This window comes from Seriola lalandi, unplaced genomic scaffold (assembly GCF_002814215.2).
Source record: "Seriola lalandi dorsalis isolate HSWRI2012SDOR001 ecotype SW California unplaced genomic scaffold, Sedor1 jcf7180002054901, whole genome shotgun sequence".
In the NCBI taxonomy this organism is placed as follows: domain Eukaryota; kingdom Metazoa; phylum Chordata; class Actinopteri; order Carangiformes; family Carangidae; genus Seriola; species Seriola lalandi.
The window spans coordinates 5,206,805-5,225,666 of NW_019525453.1; the positions used below are offsets into that span (position 1 = coordinate 5,206,805).

At 41.4% G+C, this 18,862-nt stretch overlaps 1 pseudogene; it reads left to right on the forward strand.

The window, feature by feature from the left end:
• Positions 1–596: 596 nt before the first annotated feature.
• On the forward strand, positions 597–17,008 carry LOC147817748 (uncharacterized; annotated as a pseudogene).
• The last annotated feature ends 1,854 nt before the right edge of the window (positions 17,009–18,862 follow it).

An 18,862-nucleotide genomic window follows, 5' to 3' on the forward strand; every position in this document is an offset into this window, starting at 1 on the left:
TATTATTTCTTGCGTTTTACGGCCGTTGTTGTTGTTGCTGTTTTTTTACGCTTCCGGGCATCCACTGGTAACCACGGCAACCACGTGTTTAATGTCAAAACGCTGTGAACTTAATTCCATCAGGCAAAGTCTGCAGAAATGCGGATTTACGGAAAGTTTACATGAAGGGCTTATAATGTCTGCTGGAGAGACCTCATGCCCTCGGTGGTTTGACTGTGCGACAGTCCTAAACACTCACGAATTTACCGGGAACGCGCCTCCAAGTCTGCGGGGGTGGATATTGGGAGTGGGCCATTGACTTTTAACCTAAACTCTAACCATTTAACCATTCCAACCAGCGAAGGCAACCGATCATTAGCCAATCAGAGGCAGTGTAGCGTGGGTCATGTCAACTCTATAGTAGGGTTCGTAAATTCACATCCGGCTGCTGTAGCATTGATAGCTAATCGAAGGATAAAATCACAATGGAGGAAAAGCGTGTTGCAGATTTTTTTTTTATCAAACCACCAGCTAAAGAGAGCACACTGAGGTCTAGCCTTGGAAGAAGAGCAGTTCCACCGGTATCGTTTTTGTTTGGTTGTAGTTTTTCATTGGAGATGGAGAATGCCGTTGGAGACATCCGCCAGACTATCAGCGTTAGCACGGCCGCCAGTGAGGAATCTGCTGCTAACAGGTGTCAGGTGAGGACTGACTTGGTGCCCCTTCATCTTCCCGAGGAGCTGGACCCAGGCCGCTCTGATCTCCAGCTCAACATGCTAGGCCACGTCACCAGAGAGTCTCGTGTCACAGTTCAAGATGAAACAACATGTCTACCTAAGCTCCATCCACAAACTAGAGCTCTGTTTACAGAAGCTGAAAAACTCATAGTTATGTCTGTGCCTTCTCATCTCTGTGGCCTCATCCGAGTACACCTTCCCCACCTGCATCGTAGAAAAACATAGCAGAAGTAACACCATGACCCGGAAGAGACTGACTCACCTCTCCGTGATGCATTTCCATCCTGACATTTTGACATCAAGCCCTGATTAGAGGATTTCCACAACACCTGAATGCAAGGCCACATCTGGATTATTATAACTACTGGAGCACATTGTCTGCAGCTCAAGGTAAGTTATTTGGTTTATTATAAGCTGCCGCCGAGCAGTTTTAATATTCAGCTGTCAATTACTTTTAACATCACACTGATATACCTTTGTTGAAAAAATGTGCATATTTAGATTTTTGATATTGGGCTTTTGGACATGTGTATTGCAATGTTATGGCATTATTGTGAGATATTTGCGTAATAGAATTACTAAGTCCTTTTTTATAGACCTGGCTGCTGCTGTTGTTGCTACTACTGATTTTTTTTGTGCGCGTGTAGTAGTATTGTTGTAGGCCTATGTTGGGTAAAATGCTCCCCCCAACTTCAGCCAGCCCTGGTCAGGCCTTACTGTAAACCAGTGCTCTGCAGAGGCTCTCTCTCCTGAGCAGGGGCAAATATCCAGGGCTGTTTTAAAGAGGGAGCTGGGGCAAAAGTTTTTCTGCAAAAACTTTTACATTGTAAAATAAATGTCAAAGACCCTGATAGTAGCTCTAAGTGTACATTTTGACTTTGAGGATGTACGTCAGCAGATCCTTGAACACGCTGAAGTGTCTGTTTGGCTTCAAAGGAAGGAGAAAGAAGTAGTTCGTAACCAAACACATGGTTCATCACACGTTTCACTCTCATTCATTTCAGAGTTGCTCTGCTTGTGCATTAAGCTGCCGCAATCAAGAGAAGAGAATTTAGATGAGTGCTCCTGTGGCCCTCATTTGGTTTTATAATTCACCCAGAGGACATCAGCGACCGGAAAAAGGAGAACGTTGATAAAAACATGAGTGCAGGTTGATGAAGCTTAGGCAACTGAGTCAGATCACAGACGCAAACTGAGTTAAATGAAGATATGTATTTCTACTTAAATGTGGCTTACCTGGGTTTTTACAGATACATTCAGGACAAATGTTACAGCACTTGTGTGTGTGGCATGTGTGGACATTTTTTCCTGCTCTATAACGAGGTGTTTTGTTTTGATTGATGTGTGGTTTGGAGATGAGGTGAAAGGCAAGGCATCTCCAAACCACACAGCTGTTAAAAATGATATTGATCTAATCAGTGTTTGTGAAAAGGAAGCTGTCCATCCTTCACCTATCAAATACAGTAGTTAAGTATTTTCCCTTCAGATGCAACAGGGACACAGAGGACTGCAAGAACATTTTAAAAGGCTCTTACAGTTAAGGTTGGCCATGGCCATATCGCTGTTTAGCTTTGGTCACAGCATTGATGGTGGAATAAATTCATGCAGTGTTAATGCGCAAATATTGACAGGCAAATTGGTATTGACATTGCTGGCCTTCGAGGAAATGCAGAGACCCAGAGAGTCCAAAATGGACTATGCTGTCATATAAGCTATATCCTGCCATCAAATAACACCAATAGATCATTCCCTGTTTTTTATGCATTTTGTCGTGAACAAAACAAGCCACACGCACAACTCAAAGATAGCTACAGGATGACTTCCCCAAGCTTTAAGCAGCACCCGATCACTGGACACGGTGTTTATATTGGACGACTACTTTCTGCCTCGCCACATAAAGGGCAGGCTACTTCCTGCATTAATGTTTCAATTGGATAGCATGAGTCATGATAGTGGGCTGCTTTTGTTAGGATGACAAATTAGGATCACTGTGCCACTTTCTGATGTTACATCAACTTCCTCCAACGACCTATCAAAGAACAAGACCAAGTCAAAACGTAGTATATGGCTGGACAGCCTTCGGACAAATCCTGATTTTATAACCACAATGTCGTCTGACAAAATACCAAACACATAATTAAAGACATAGACTGTGCTGTGATTTCAGATATATCTACTCTAATGGTCAGTCTTAGTGTATTTTATAAGTGTATTTTATTAAGAAGCCTTGTTTTCTTTGGCTCCCGTCTGTCGTGTTGAAATTACTACATTATGTGTTAATATAAACTCAACACTCCCTGTTACTGTTTCAAATTAAAAGCCCTCGAGCGTTCAGGCGGCAGAAACACTTCATTTTTGGGCTTTTATTCCTGTGCTGCAGTAAGTGTATTGTCTCATTTCTGGTTGCTGGTGCTTCTGTTGTTTATATGCTATTCAGATCTGCTAGTTTCTTTAGCAGGGAGTGATGGCTTCTCTCCCTCCCTCTCTCCTGCTCTCTCTGCTTGGTGTGTGTCATGTTTAGTTATTCCTCTGCCTCCTCCCTTAGTAATAATGATACAGGTAATGAAAGTACTTTATTTGCTATAACAGACCCATACATCCATACATACAGTACATGGCATCCATACATGGTCGAGACATGTACCAGGTTTATACCCAGTCTTGTGTAAATAAAAAAACTTTGTCTAAATCCAAAGTTGGCAACCCTGCAGGCTGTAAACACCCCCTTAATAGAACCTGTTTTCACCAGAAACTCCAACTGAGTGATGAGAAACTCTGCTGAGCAGTGGTTGAAATATGATCACTCAGTCAGTCAGGGACATTCCAGATTATAGGGCTGGCCCTGCAGCCAGAAACTGACCATGCTACATCATTAACTACATGTGGTAACTATTGCAACTATCACAGCATCATTGAGTTACTTGTCATGGAAACAAGTCTGAAAAAGACTCAGAAATAGAAAGTGTTTCCGCCCTACAGCAGTTGCTCAATCATAGCATGTTAAAACCTCTATTCTTGGTTGGCATTTGAAAACCAGTCCGGGCAATGCCATTTGCATTCAGAGTCAATTTGTTGGGCAAACCCAAGAATGAATGCATAATGAATAACATTTTTTGCCATTCTTTTTGGCCTCTTAAAATACACATTACCATATTAAAGCAAATTAAGTGTGTGTATACATGATTCTGCTACTTTACGAACTAGTGTTATAACCTGGCATTATTTAAATAAGCATTAATTAAACCACTTACTCAGAGCGCTGTTTTCCATGTTTGAGCAGCTGAAAATGCAATAAGTTGAGTTTGTTTCCAAAACAGTGTATGAGCCAGAAAAGGAGTTAATGAAGTGAGTTCCCAATACACAGCCGTTGTATTCAAGATGGAGGGCAGCCAGAGCAGAAATAATACAAGGTTAAGGATTGAGGTATTCCACTGCATAGAAAGGGTGCTTTACATTTACATTAAAGCTGCACTTATCAACATTTTTATATAACAAATAGAAAAAATGACTCTGTAATGTGAATGGGGTCACTCATGGGGATGAACCCAAAGAGCATTATTGCCTAACTATACAGTTCCCCTCAACACTGCAGAGCATTTTAGTTTTCAGCTCTTTGTTTGGCTTTTAAGGCCTGCAACTTTAATGTTTTGGCTCTGTCTTACCAGTCTTAACAACCACAGCAGGCAGCTGTTTTCAGCAAGAACAATTTTGATCACCTCACTGTACGCTACCTGTCGAGCACCAAACAACAGGCAGACACATAGCAGCTAGAGAGTGAACATAGTGGAGCTGTTTGTTGCTGAAGAGACAAACAGTAAAGAGACACTGGAGAGGGAGAGAACATTGGACTTCAATTTATCAAGTGGCCTAAAAATTCTTAATGTAGCTTAATGTCTGCAGGATGAGTAACAAACAAATCTATAATGTGATATTATGTCAACATTATATGTATATCAACATATTGTGTTTAGAGTTTGTTGAATAAAGGTAGATGTCTGTCTTTTTTGATTATAGATCAGGTCTAGGTTCTATATTAATACTGTGAAAGTATCAAAGCCTCAGTCCACAGAGAAATGCACACAGCCTGTATTCAGAAACTGAGCCTTAAAACCAGTCGTCAGGACTTCTGTAACTTTGTGATGTCACAACAAAGCAGTCACTTCTCTCAGCTCTCTGCCCCAAGCCCCGCCCACCTCGACCCACCATCCAACCTTTGCAGGATTTGGTTTCCCTGAGTGTTTTCCTGAAATCTGCTATATTTTTATTGGATCACTAAAACAAACAAAAAAACAGTTAGCCAATCAGAAGAGAGGCTCAGAGCCTCACCAAGCTTTTGTAACTACATTGAGATTTGTTTTTGGCTCTTAAAACCGCAAATATAAGTTTTTATTGATCATCAACACTTCAAGTAAAGCACAGTAAAAGTGTAAAATACTGGACATTTAATAGTGCATTTTGCTATTTTTGCAAAGAGTTTATTTAGAGGAGTAAGGCTGAAAAGGCCAAAAAAATAAATCAGCCTCTAAATTCAATTGAAATGATCTTTTAAGAGTGAAAAACCTGACACTTGTAACGACAAATTGTGCATTATTATGGTCATGCTAAGTGGCAGAGATAATCGAAAGATAGGTCCTTAAGTAGACTGAATGACCATAACATTTGTAAAAACAAAAAAATGGGTCTGAATTCTGTTTGTTTGAAATTCAGATGAGATGGTGTATGAAGGATGTGAGGAGGCTGTTATTCTGCCTGCTGTGTGCTGCATTCCTTTAATATTAAATAAGCTGTAAATATGATCTCCTAATCACACAAACAATGTGTGGGATTTTTATATGGCTCAGACATCTCCACAGCTAGTGTTTCAGTGTAAATAGTAAATATAGCAGTGTGTTAACCGATTCCTGCATTAAAAATACAAAAGACGTGTCCTTTTAAAACTTCTATAACCACAGTGTCAGAACAGCTGGTGATAAAAAGCCTTACAGTGCAGAGGTGATCGTGCTTTCTCCTCAGCCACTTTTCTTCCTGTATTCTTGGCTGCTGTGTTTCTCATGTCAGTTTGCAATCAAGGTAATTAAAAAAAAATTAGAGGTTTTGATGTTTTCACTGCGAGTAGCTTGATAGTGTTTCCATCTCCGAAAAAAAATGAATAAAGCTCCAGGGTAATGTTGACAAAAACTCCCAAAAAGAACAGTTGAATAGAGGCAAAACATGCTTAACGTTTCCTCAGTTTTTAGACAGACTTTTTGTAGGGAACTTTTTATTAAGGCTGTGGATCATAGTCACTGTATGTGTAAGCACAAACCCACTCACAAACGCGCACACACTCAGGGTGAAGTGTCCTGCGGAACAAATAATACCTCTGCATGAGCCATCGCTCTCGTAGTCATCATCAGGTCGAGAGCGGATTTTGTCACTCACATTTTGTGTCTCCCCTTGATGCCTTGGTGGTATAACAGCACATCCCACACTGCAGACAGCATATCACGACCCGATCGTCCACCCACGCGCTGTCACGGACTATAATTGTCTGGGTCGAAGGCCGACTGCACTGTAGATGACTGTGTTGATTTGTCGTATCGTTGTAAAACATCTCCTTTAGGGAGTGTTTGCGTGAAATAGCTAAAGTTATAAAAGCAAGAAGATATAAATACAGCAAAGTCCCACAGGCTGCTACTTCAAATGTCCTCATGTTTTAATATGGAAGTAATATTCTGGTGCTAAAGAAGATTAATGCCTCCAGCTGGCACAGCATTGCCATCTAGCAGAATTCATTTTTAAGAGTTTTAAGACTGAAAAACATTGCCTGCATCAGTCACCATATATGTATTGCTTAAAGGTATTAAAAGTTAAGGGGGAACTGGAACGATCTGCCTCTGTCCGACTGTCTAAATCTCAATCGTTCTCTTCTGGATTTTCCCTCTCGCTATCTTCTTCTAATCCTTTGCTTTTTTACCGAGTAGGGAAAAATGTAAAGCTCTTAAAATATAGCAATGATGAGAGGGTGGGGCTTGTTGTCCATGGTTGAAAGAAAACTTGGAAAAAGTATCAGAGGAGTGGAAAGAGGGAAGAGCTTTGGGACCTGAATTCATTTGGCCAATCAGCCTGTTTTTACAACATCAAAGATAGAGAATCAAAAGCTCAAAATTATACACATGGATTCATTTAAAGCTGCAACAACATCATCTGTTTAGTTCTACAAAACTTGACTAAACTGTGAAAAAGTCTCTGTTGCATCTGTTGCAAGTGTAAGGGCAGGAGATAAAATATCATTCGGACATTTTGTGGAGCCTCGTAAGGCGTCACTCCCCCCAGCAGGCACCTTCCACAATTACCAAAACAGAGACAAACAAGTGATGGGAACACACACACGCACATTCACAAACCCAGACATCTGAGCTTGTGAGAAACTCAATGTCCAGACCTCAGATCTCATCAGAGGCGGTGTTGCCTGGTTACGTGCGGTAGGTTGCCCATAGAGCAACCTTGTTAAGCACGCTTGGAAAGGTCAGCCACAGGGTCCTGCCAAGTATTTTATCAAATCACACAGCTGTGTGGCTGATGAGGATTGGAGGGAGTGTGTCAGTGTCTGATTTGCAGTGTGTGTGTGTGTGTGTGTGTTGAGTGTGAGTGTTTGGAATCAGCGGTGTTTGCCTGACTATCCATGCATTTGATGTTGTCTTTAAACTCAATACCTAAAGGGTTGTTCTTGCCGCTGTTGTTCTCAAAAAATATACTTCATCCATGACTGAATAAACTGAATTGGGTGATGTTACAGAGAGACGGCAACAGCAGAAAAGTAGGGGAGGGAAAAAAAATAGAGTTATTAGTGCAGCAGCCCCGTACAGCGTGATTGTGTTGAGACTGTAAATCCCATCAGGTTTGGGGCTTTAGGATCCAGCGCTCCCTCATTTTCTGATTGGAACACCGAGTCCTTTGAGGTTTCCGAGAGAGAGAGAAAGATGAAGAAACAGGGAGAGCGAAAGTGAAAGAGCAGACAGCGAGCCTCAATGTCTGCCTGAGATGCGACTGCGGCAGATGTGAAGACACAAACAAACAGCCTTCCCTTCGAATCAACAGCGAAAGTGGGCTACATTCAACTGTGCTCCGTAAAGTGTTACATAATCATACATCGCGGCTACTCTTAAGTTTAAGACTCTCAATATCACACATCCACAACAGCCCTTGATATATGGGTTCCTGCAGCACAGGCTCTTTGGATTTTCAATAAACTGACAAATCTGAATCCTCTTATAAATATTAAGTCTGGCAGAATAAAGACTCCATCATAGCCGCGGGGGGTCCTTCCAGAGAGCAGAGTGATATGTGCACCTGTCATCAGCCGGATATCAAGTGAAGCAATGTTGTGCCATTCACTCAAGCTATTACACTGTTACCTGTAAGAAATAATGTTAGAATGCAGATGTTTTTTTGTCAAAGAGCTCAAGATCGATTTTGTTCTAAAAGACAAAAAAAGAATTGTTAACTAGGAGCAACATTTTAGGCGCCGTGAGAAGCAGAATATCTCAGCAGAGACCAAACCAAGCAATATTTTAAGATCTCCCAAGTCTCATCGTACATGTCAAACAAATATAGCAACCCATTTATAGTTCCTTGTCTAATTTCTAACTTTGATATCCCCGCCTAAACACTAGCTAGATATGTGGGGGAGTGATTATATATCTCACAAAAAATTCTGTTTACGTGCTTTCATGCACTTTGTGATATACAGAGATGATGAGGCGAGGGACGTAGCTCTTTTCTAGATCAGTGGTTCTCAAAGTGGGGTCCAGGGACACTTCATGTAATAAAACACATAAAAGCAAAAATATTATCAGAAGGGGGACCCTGGGACAAAATCTTATTAAATGAGGCTCTGTGGTCTAATTTGTGTCAGTTTAGGGTCCTTGATGTGAAAAACTTTGAGAACCACTGGTCTAGATTATTACTGATTTTCAATAGCCAGAATAATCATGTTTACATATAACAATGTCTAAACATCATATATGTATATGGATCATGTTAGTTTGAGGCTTGCAACATAGGGCTCTCAGCAGCTTCACTTCTGGCCACAACAATCAGCTGTTTTTAGCAGTAAAGCTTCAAAAGCCAGTGTATGCTGATTTTCCAGCCCCAAACGGCTAACAGACAACTTTAGCGACTAGCTGCAGAGCACAGTGAAGCATTTGGCAGGTAAAGAGCCAGGTATTTCCCTCAGGAGTTGGAGGACACAAAAACAGAGCTAAAACAAACAGTGAATGTTGGACTTAAATTCATCAGGTGGCAAGTAACATGACTCTATGTGAATGCTAATGACGCAGCCACTGCTTGCTAACATGTTCGCTATATCAACTTTATAAGATGAAGATAAGTCAGTGTTGTGGTTACAGCTTCTTGCACTGCTCTCAAGTGGCCAAATCAATTACTGCAGGTTTAAAATGATCGAAAGTAAGTGTGCGCATTAGAACTGACCCAGTCAGAGTGTTTTACGAAGCTAATCATGAGGTATGTTTTAATCCACTGGTTCCCAGCCTGTGGGTAGGCCTGGTGGGCCGCAAAGGTATTGTAAGTGGGCAGACAAATCATTTGCAAACAGTACAATTTTGGCAAAAAGAAAAAATTTTTTTAAATGTTTTAAAGTTAAGTGATCTTTAAAAACATTAAAAATGTTAACTTTTCTTTTCTGTCCATATTTCTATATCCATATTTTGTCTTTACACTGCCACCGGAGACGTATAGAAGAAATAACAACCCATAAATGTAATATAAGTACATATAGGCCTAATGAATTTCCATATATGAAATATATATACATATGAAGTAAAATCAAGTATGTCATATAGGCTGTGTTTAGCTAATACAAACATGTTTGTTTATGTATGTATGCTAATAGAGATATGTTATGTGAAGATTTTTCTATCCCAAAGCCTGTCAATATATTTTGGTATTATATGAGACTCATATATAAACATAGAATTTTAGTATTAAAAATAGTATTTTTATAGTATGGTAAAAAAGTATGCTGTTTTGATAAACTTGTATCTTACTATGGGTATTTTCCTTTATGTTATAAAGTTATATCTTCATATACACAGAGGATGTGTATATGTGATAATCATATATCCCTTTTAGGTGACATATATGGCAACATCACTCTTGACATTTCTGTAGGGCAAATAACCCAAGCTGACCAATACCAGTTGCTAGCATACTGTAACTACGGAGGCTCTGTGTGAAATAAAGCTTTGGTATAATACAACTGTACGTTGGACGTTCGCTTCTCCAGCTGCTCGGTAACAGCTCATTCATATTCATGCTTGACACTGAATATGTCGCCTGTGATTTGCAAACATCCCTTTCATTATATATTCACAACAATACAAAAGATGCCAAGATGTAAGTGAGCAGAGGTGTACAGCGGCTCAATCACCACTTTGAAGATGTTTGACTGACATAACACTGGTTTTAGGAGGCAAGGAATGTGCGAAAGCATGAAGTGTGACATTGAAAAGGAATCACGGAGATAATGTGACTTAGCAGGCGGCCCCTTGGTTGGTGGAATACTCAGGTGGTGTATTGCTCCACTTTTTTTTTTGTTATTTTTCTATTTCTCTACTACCCCCTGCCTTTGTTGGGCCCAGCTGGGTGCAACTCACCCGTCTGCCTGACAGTTTTTGCAATGAATACATTTAAAGGATCCCCTCTTTGTGGAACATGATGGATGACGAATGTAGAAAACGCTTTACATTCAGCACTAACGCTTTCCCCTTGACCCGCTCTCACGACAAAGTGTATGTCTATATTTTGCATTTTAATGGGGTTTGAAAGTTCTTCCTTTAACAGTTGACAAGCAAATGCACATCCCAACAAAAGGAGAAGCTCTCCCTGCATTTTCATAAACACCGTCTTTCTCCCGAGAGAGAACCCAGCCTTCCGTGGCGTGTGATAGATCGACAAGCAATCAGCCGACTCTAAGAACTGCTTACTTAGCCCATCGCCGTCACTGAACTGTGCTGCTGTTAATACAGCTGGAAGGGATTTGGAGAGAGTGCCTGTAGAAGTGCTTCAGTGTAGTTCTTGCCTCATTCTTGTTTCTCCTCCTGTGACGTTCAGTCAGTCAAGGGAGACATTAGTGGAAGGAAATATATATTACAAACCTCCATCAGTCTTTGGAGAGTCATGAGTGTAATGTTGCTTCGGAAGAATACATCAATCCACCCAACCTCAAGCTATAAAAACTTTGTTGAGCCAGTGTCTAGTGATCCCTGTGATATTCTCCCAGCATAGAGCCAGATGGATCTAATGTAAATCTATGATCCAAAATGAACATCAGAGTGTCTTTCCACTGGAGCAGGAAGGCACCAGAAGATGGGATGCAAAGCAAGACGAGATATTAGCAATTCACAGCAGACCCCTGAGTCAAGTCTACAACCGGTTAAAAGAAATTGCCTCAAATCTTTTTTTTTTTTGTCAAAATGTGTTTTTTTTTCTCAGAGCACTGATTCTTTTCTTTTTTTTTCACAGCTCACAGCAGATACAAGAGCGTTTATACCCGCTGTTGTGTGTTTTTCCCTGTCTTTTGAATCGAAACACCTGAGTTATCTAGTCCAGTGTGTACAGCATTTTAGAGGAGGCAGGTGGCAATGTACCAAGAGCTACATTAAATCAGGTTACAGTTATCTGTTTGTGTGAGGGGGGAAAAAAACAGAGGTTTTTATGAAGCATGTGTGCTGTTTTTGTGCGTCATGATGGAGAGATGAAAATGTGTTTTGCTGGAGCTTCCAGTCTCTTCGGAGGGCAGGCGCAGAGAGAGAGAGAGAGAGAGAGGGTGATTGCAATTTGCTTGCTCCTCGGCTGCAGAAAGGGGATGGATGGCATGTTTGGTTCCATTAAATGTTTTACTGTGCAGAGAGGAAGGCGAGCAACCGCTGACTTTACAGGTCCGCTGGGGGAGGCTGCGGTGAGGTTTCCAACCAAAGGCTGCGGCGATGACAAAGAGCTCGAAAATTCATTAGAGCTCGAGAGGAAGAGAGGGCTGTTATAAAGAAACTGCTACTGTCTTTGAAGCTTAGAAGAAGAAGAAGAAGAAGAAGAAGCAAAAAAAAAACTGCAGCAGATCAGTCAGTTATTAATACAGTCATTTGGTTCATGGTTTCTCATTCGGTCTGGTCTTCGAGGTTGAATTAAGTGACAAACTAATGAACACATCAGTAACACTTGGCTTGAGGTGATAAGGGATTATAACACATCATATAAGAACATAATGAGGGTATTAGCATCATTATTATTAGGACATTATGTAATATTTGCAAAGTGTGCCAAATCCCAAAGGATTTAGTGCTTTCTAGGGCAAAAGCATGACTAATAACATTTCCATAAGTGACTCATTCCAGATTTTAAATGTTATTTCTATAATAATTGACAATTTGCAATGCATGTAATTTTTTTTGTGACAAAGCAATATGAGAATATGCTTCTATGCATTTGCATCGCAGCAAGAACTCTGTATTCAAAACAACTGAAGGATGAATTTATTGATGCTCCTCTATTATTTCACATGATTTTTTTTTTTTTTTTTTTATTCTCAAAACCAATTTGATAAACGTGTAATTGCACAGCCAACAAACACGGCTGTTTCGTATTTAAGGCACATACTCATCATGGCTCCTCTAGAGTCACAGAAATGAGAGATGAAAATCCAAATTGTCAAATAACTACTTTTGATGGCCTCGTGTAATTGAAGAAAACATCTACATTCACTCTCCTACAGAAATTGGCTAATGAAAACTTTACAGCGCGTTCCCACAGGTCTAGTAAAAAAACTAGGATGTCAGATAGAAAATAATTAAGCTCAAAGTATAGAGGTATTTCCCTACACAGGCTCATAAAGCTAGTTTTGTCATCGCAGATGGTGCTGGAGTTAATTCACAAGGCGTTCCCGCTGCATAATTGGGTCACCTAAGCAGGAGAACGGTGTCTTGATACGTGCTCTAGCAGACAAGCAGTCCCAGAGAGCTTGAAGTGCACAAACATTTTATTTGCCCATTAACAGGGAGGATGTTAAGACAAAACTTTTACAAAACAACACTCTCCCTCTTGTCCTACGGTGGTTAGTAGAGAGAGGAGGGGAGATTAGAGAGGCAGTGAGGAGATTTAATTCGGGGAGGCTCGTAAACATGACGTTGCATCTGCCCGTGTTTACCTAATGTCGCAGCTGCCTGCTACTGTTTCTCCACCAGATCCTGCTTTCTGCTCGGCCCCCGATAAAACTGGAGGAGGATTAAATGAATGTGCCGATGAGGCCCCGCGTAACTTGGAAATATTTTATCACCGCAATCACAGCTATCATCATTATCGCCGTCATCACCTCTGTCGTCTTTATGAACGAGGTAATTGTGAAAATGTCCCTCTGATGATTTAGTAGAAGTGATGAGGTGAGGGCTGTGCGTGTTGCTGTGGTTTTGATGTACTCTCATGCTGGTCCAACTGAAAATTGTTATCCTCATCTTCGTTATCAGGTTGATGTAATCCTATTTGCATGCACGTACAGCTGCAACAACAAGGTGTCTGCCACTGAACCGGGCGAGACGACGTCTGTGAATTAGCTGGGGTTTTTTTTATTCATTTATTTAACCTTTACTAAAGTGATGAAGCGACTTTCTCTTTCCTCGCAGCGGGGCACCACAACACGCAAATCTCCTTCCAGCTAAGTTGTCCTAGCAGTCCATTACAGTCAGCCCACATCGAGCCGTGCCACTGGGCCCGATGACAACAGGGGCCGATAAGCTATGAACATTCCTCTGATTTTGGCAGCCTGATTGGCCCGTCTGGCCTATCGGACCTCTTCAGTGGATCAGTGCAGGTTGAGCACCCACAAGAAAATCTCTCTCTCTCTTTCTCTCTCTCTCTCTCTCTCACTTCCTCCTTCGCTGCCGAGCTTCAAACTCACTCATATTTTTTACTCGCAGGTGCGTCATGTGTGGATAAAATGCGTCTGTCTTTAAAGTAGCCAATATACGGCTGCAGATTGAAAAGAGAGATTGCCAGGCTTAACATCTGCGACCCTCCTCCTCCTCCTTCCTCTGCTGCTGCTCTTGTCTGTTTTGCAGCGAGCCAACGTTTCTGGCTTTGGGTTTTTTTTTTTTTTTTTTTATCTGTGGCCCAAATATGCAGCCCTTGTCATGCAGGGCAGCAGGCGTTTCAGCGACATCACAAAGATGGATTAAGTCATGCGTTAAATTGCCTCTATGAAAGAAATGAATAAATAAATTTGAGGGGCTAATTCCTTGACTGTGCACCATCTCTCGTGTGAGTGTGATTGCATAACGCTGGCTTAAATGTTCCCTCTGCTCTGCTCTGTTCTCTGTTGTGTTATGTTAGTGTGTTAATTCTAAAATTACATGTCTCATGACCTGGCAATGTCAAAATGCTACAACTGCATTTGTTTACTACATTTATTTGTACACATGAACTAAAAAAAAGTCATTTCTACGTACATTAAACATCGTACATCAACATGAACAATCGAAAAAGAAAAAACGTATTCAGAGATGATCTGTCACTGCAGTTCAACACCATCGTCAGGCTTCTACTTTTTAGATTTTACAAGCTTTAAAATATATTTCTTGTTAGGCAGACTACAACATGAAAGGGTTGGCTGATACCAGGGGTGGAAAGAGCACTGGAATAAAAAATTTTTAAAAAAAGTACTGTTACTTAAAAGAAATTTTTGTGCAAAGTAAGTGAGTGCAGATGAACTCTCAGCAGGCGTTACTACGTTACATTTTTAAAAGGGGGAATGGGAGAGGTAAAAGATGCTGTACGGTGTTAAGGATGATTATATTATTAACTATTACATTGAGGAACATCTTTAGGCCACCAGGCATAAACGCAGGTGTATGTGTGTTGGTATTTCCATGCATATATACAGGATATGCCGTTCCAGGTGAGAGCAGCGTGAAAGCAACCAATAAATTCCAGTCAGGTACTTTGCAGCCTGTGCATACAACTTAGAATTACAACTACACACTCAGTCGGCAGTTTATTGGTACATATAGTGAAAAACTAATGCAGTCTAATACAACGGTCCTGCAATATATCTTGTACACTTTTTATTAAATTAGTTGTAGAGTTGTTGATTTCACTGTATGATCATGTTGGAGAATGAAGTGTGTGGAGCTGTGGAGCTGTACTGCATCGTACAGAGAGGCGTTTCTGTTATTTATCTTACATTCATTGCTGTAAATGGAACAAAATAATAGAAACACCAGCACACCACGTGTACTGATGTCCATATCAAGCTACATAAATCAAAGAGGTGCCACTTCTTACAGAATTAGCAGCAGAAAATGCAGAGATGTATAAACAACTGAAACTCCACAGTGGCTGCAGCAGACAATATACTTTGTTGCTAGGCAACGCAGTAGATGCTCTTCTCTGTACAGTAAGTTACAACTATCAGGCATTTGTTGCACACACCTGTTTGAACCTCGCGCAGAGTCTTGTGCACTGTGAAGTCCTCCACAATCTGCTCAACGTCCATCTGCTCTGCTTTGTTCAATGCAAATCATAACCAGTCCACTCTCTGGTCTCACTGCACTCCCTCTATCAAGTTTTCAAACACTGAGCTGGATGAGCTCTGCAGTCGAAACAGAGATTATCAGAAACAGCAGAAATGAAGGGGGTGCACACCTGATTGATGGTAGAAGTGAGTCCACTCAACTTCAGAACATCCACTCGCCTACTTTAAAGTAAATCTGCCATTTTGTAGAGCTGTTTGAATTTTCGTATGTGAATTTTATCCACCATATATTGCACCACAAAACTTTTGCAAGGCACTAAAAGCACCTGTGCACTTCATCGATCGAGTTAGACACATCATGCATTGCAGCCTGTCGCGTGAAACGGGTTAACGGGTTAGGCGGTAACGTTAGCTGCTAGCTAATGTGATTTTACTATCTGATGAGAGCACCTGGTGAGCATAACACTCAGACATCTGAACATTATTATAAACACACCTGTCAGGACCATATTTAATAACACCACAAACTGACAAAACAGCGTAAAGACATACATAAGACGACAAAGTTTGAATTTGTTTATGTGATGGAGATACTAATTAGGAATATTTGTACATAATTATGCAGCAATTTAACATCCAAGTATCGTCTTAAATGTATCAACTGCTATCTGCACTTATCCTTTAGTGAGTCTCCTATGAGTGAACAAGTGGACAATCTGAGCACAGCATCAGTCTGGGATCAATAACAGATTTTAAACCTGTTTTGAGGTTGTGACAGACCGCTGAGAGGAAGAGAACAGGTCACCAGATAACACAGGCAGACAACTGATGCTGACAACAGTTAAGACACAAACTTTAAACCACAGGATAACTTCAAACCTGATTCTACCACCTAAATAAAATGACAAGTTATACCTCCATGACCCCCGAAGAGGAGGACCACTAGGAAGGTCAGACCGGATGGAGCATCGTTAAGACCATCAGGACACTTAATGATCTCTTGGGTAGGGAGAAGGTCAACTGTTTTACTGACAAAACCTGGGAAATCCAACTTTGCCAAGAGTTGGATAAGACAAAACAACAGTTGGCTAAGCAGAGATCACTCAAAGAAATATATATCAACAGGGGAAAATAAATAAGAAAGGAGCTAGAGAGGCCGCAGATGTACAGTGAGACAGAAACCCTCAGCACCGCATAGATTACCACTCAGGTGAGGAATAACATCAATAGGAAGCAGAAGAAAATCCCCCAGAAAGATTACGAGGAGCTGCACAAATCATCAGCCAGGGGAAATCTGCAACTGAAGTGGAGGTTGAGAGGGAGAAAAACAAGGCTCACTGTGAAGAACTGGAGAGACTCAAAGCTTTATACCAAGAGGTCATCCAGAGGTATGAAGCTGATGTCCACACAGTCAGGCAGCAGACTGACAACCTTCAGCGTGAGCTTGAGAAGGAAAGCGAGTCTCATGCTGACAGGTAGTCACAGGACCTTCCCCTTGAGCAAAACTTAAAGGATGTGCAGGATGACTTCCGTCAAAAGATGGTGGAGGAGAATAGACCCTGAGCTGAGCAGGAGAGTTTTCTGCGTAAAGAGGCGGAGCAGCTGAAAACTCAGCTCAATCTCTCACTCAACCCTCCAGCTATCCACTGAGCTCAAGGCTGAGAGGGAAGACAATCAACCTCCACGACAGAACATCACCAGCCATCAGGAGGATGTGAGGAAGCCTGAGGACAAGCCTGAGGATAAGCATGCAGATAGGAATGAGATATGAAACACACAATGATCTCCCTGATCCCGAACCCATGGAGATTGGTTCCTCGGAGAAGATCCTCTCAAATGTAACATAGAAGATGTCAGTTGGGAGGATGACCTGGGTTTGAGGAAAACCACAGACGTGGAAGAAGTCAAAGGAGTCCACATCCAGCATTGGCATCTGAGCTGACTTTCCCTCCCTCTCCCGTTGTAAGGTAACAGACCTTTTTCAAAGCAGACCCAAACCTTAACCCAAAACCCAATCGGTCGAGGCAGATAGCTGTCCACCCAGAGCCCGGTTCTGCAAAAATTTTCAAGCTCTTTGAAGCTGATTTCAGGCATGGTCAGTGGTAGAAAGGGGTGTACTTTCTTTATCGGTTTGTCCTGAAAATTGTTTGCTGTATCCATCCATCCAATTCCTGCTGCTTATCTGAGGCTGGGTGGCAGCGGCAGCAGGTCAAGCAAAAATAGTCCAGACGTCCCTCTCCCCAGCAACGTTTTCCAGCTCCTCCTGGGAGATCCAGTGGCGTTCCCAGGCCTGATGAGGTATGTAATCCCTCCAGAACGTTCTGGATCTATGCCGAGGCCTCCTGCCAGTTGGTCGTGCCTGGAAGACCTCCTATGGAAGGTACCCAGGAGGCATCCTAACCAGATACCCGAACCACCTCAACCGACTCCTTTCTGCACGAAGGAGCAGCGGCTCTACTCCGGATGTCATAGCTCCTTACCCTATCCCTACGGCTGAGCCCAGCCACCTTGCGCGGGAAACGCATTGTATCTCATTGTATCTGTGATGTCATCCTTTTGGTCACTATACCCAAAGCTCATGACCATAGATGAGGTTCATGTTTGTTTGTTTGTTTGTTTAGTATAATCAAAAGTAAAACTAGTTATATATAATATCAATTATTGTTTTAACAGGTTTTTACATTGTTGTTGCAGTGGAGCAGTTACCCCCTACAGAAGTACTTTTGGGCCCATTTGCCACCTTACCAGGAAACTGTGGCCTGAACACTTCTCTTTAATTTTACATAATACAGTCTGTGCAAAATTTATAGACTGTACTGGAAGTCATATGGTCTGAAAATTTCACAGTTGTTCTTATTCGTCATTTTCCCACAATAACCAAACGCATCTGACTGGGGAATAATAAAGGCAGCGAGTTTCAGAAATCCAGTCCGTGCCAAGGGAGACGAGCTCCGGAGGTTTATCGAGATTCCAACTTCTGTACAGAGTCGCTTCAACGCGCTGTCACTTGGCACGAGCACATTCCTAATTGATGCTGAACATCTTTTTTTCATATATCATATAATTCACTCTGCACATTATTAACAGAATAATTCTCTTTGTTCCTTTGGTAATTTCTCCTCAAAACACCCCAAAGGTCTTCTCTAACATGGATTTAAATGTCACAGCCAATATATTTCATTCTTTCCCAGATTTAGCTTGACTTGTGGCACTCCAGCGGTGCACGCTGCAGTGATTCATCACACTACCAGTAAGGGACACTTTGAAATCATTGTAATCAGAGAGTAACTCAAAAATTAGTACTGAGACGCCCCAGGAATAAACCCCATGTGAATTCAATCAGACTAAAACTCTGAATTCATTATTGCTCTGCGTTTACAATAACACAACAGTGGAATCTGCTCCATTACACAGTGATAGGGAGGAATTTGAACACATGTAAACAAAGGAACAATGGAGCGACAGTCAGTGTATGTATTTGATAGTGACAGTCTCCACAAAGTAAATCTACAGCAGGTAACCACAGCATGTCAGTCAGGCTGTATGGTAAAAGAGTGTATTGTGCTTCTATCTGGGAAGTTGGCATCATTTGTTTTAATAGAAAGTCAATCACTCAGATCAAAAT